This window comes from Cynoglossus semilaevis, chromosome 7 (genome assembly GCF_000523025.1).
Source record: "Cynoglossus semilaevis isolate Cse_v1.0 chromosome 7, Cse_v1.0, whole genome shotgun sequence".
Taxonomy (NCBI): domain Eukaryota; kingdom Metazoa; phylum Chordata; class Actinopteri; order Pleuronectiformes; family Cynoglossidae; genus Cynoglossus; species Cynoglossus semilaevis.
The window spans coordinates 12,538,491-12,540,426 of NC_024313.1; positions in this window are offsets into that span (position 1 = coordinate 12,538,491).

The window sequence follows — 1,936 nt, forward strand, 5'->3', positions numbered from 1 at the left end:
TCAGTGGAATAATTAAAGAACAGTTCCAGTCGCTGCTGTGGTTGAAGCAGCATAGTACCAGGAACCTTGTTAGTACCAGGAACCGTCACATGGGTTGTTTCCTCTGGTCTATTTGTGTTGGTGCCACCTTAAATCATAACCCAGAGGTGGGTCAACAGTGGCTGGCGGGCTGTATGATGCCTGTCGGACTTTTTAATTTAACTCTGCTTCAGAATTGTCCACGTTATAGTTTATAAGCATTACACTGCTTTTTGGTTCAACCACTAGATGGCGAACTCGAGGGACAATTTTCTTTTGTTGAATGAATATTATAAGTTTATTTTCAGCCCCCGTTTGATGGTACCGTTTGCATCAGCATCACATCAGACGTGTGAACTTCCTGGTTCTAGTTTTCAGTGAAAAACATTTAAATTTAATTCTTTTTATTCTAATAAAAATCCTAATTTTTCTCCTGTCGAGATTCAGAAACCGCTGAGTCAGCAGCGTCTGGCTGCAGGAACATGACGCGTCACTTTTCAACAACCAATCACTTTCCTTTGATTTCCACATTTGTTTTGTTTTTTTTTTGTGTAAAGAGTGAAACATTTTCCGCAACTTCACAGGAACAGGAAGTCGATTTTTATCTCTAGAACCAGAACGCTAATCCTGACGTAGCCGTCGTTTTGTTCTTCCTCCTCCTCTTCCTCCTCCTCCTCCTCCTCCTCCTCCTCCTCTGACGAGAACACAGCGAAGGACAGTTTTTGGATAACCTGGTTGTAATTTTGTTTCAAACCGTTTTGTTTTGAGTGCTAATGAGAAGTGAAAGAAGTGTTTGTGTATCTTTTAAAGAGAAATTATTTAACCTTATTATCAGTTTGACTTACTCACAGCCTGTAGCATAGAGTGGCATATTTAGTTCAATGATGTATAAAAGTTAAAAAAAGAAAAGAAGCAAAACCAGAATTCTCTCTCCTTTTTTTTCTTCTCCTTTTCATTTGAACGTGTTCCATTTTTCTGCCGAGGAAAATAAAGTGGATCAGAGGACGAGCCGCGTTCACTGCTGTTCCACGACAACATCACTGTGGGGGGGGTTAGTCACACCGGCCCCTCACCCCCACTCTCCCTACATAAGGTGACAGTTTGAGACATGTTTGATCACTGTAACTCATGGTGCGTTCATGATTGTCGGAATTTTCAACCTTAAACTCGACACAGAAATCTATGGAAACTCCAGGTTCCTGACGGCAGCAATGTATAAAGAAAACTACAGACATCCACGGACTCCACGAGTATTATCACTGTGGTGATTATATGGTGGTATTGCCCCCCCCCCCCCCCTGACCCAGGCTAACTGATAGTTATCTTTTAGCTGCCATGGCTAACCTCTAAGCACCTCCTACGTCCCGTCCTGACCGCAGCAGGACGAGACGAGACGAGACTCCAGTTGTATTCATGACTATTCTTATCACTGGGATCAGAGAACTGTCGTTCCTGGTTTTCCTGGTTTTCTCTGTTCCACTCATTTTTAGCTACTTCTGCTCACGTTCCGCTAACCTTTAGCTGTTTTTGTTTTATCTGCCCTTCCTACACCACGGTTTGGGGTTCAATTCCAGGTTTGGATTGTGTCAGAGCCTCTAATGAAGGAAGAACAAAAAAACTAAATAAAATAATAATTAAAACATGATGATGATGATGAAGGTGCAGTGACCACACAGACTAACACCCAGCACATATTGTATGAATAAGATATTTATAGGTGCAAAAGTTCATCTTGGTGAAATATCTAACAAGGAAGAAAAGGTGTCGGTGCGTAAACTAGAAAGACCCTGCTGACCATCCTTGGTGTCCTCTTCCTCATGATTGAGATGCAGTTCCAGGCTGAAGTCCAGTGTACAGTATTTCCTCAGTAACAGAGTCTTTTTGAGTTGGCCCGGCTGCAGACGCCTCTGAAGAGCGT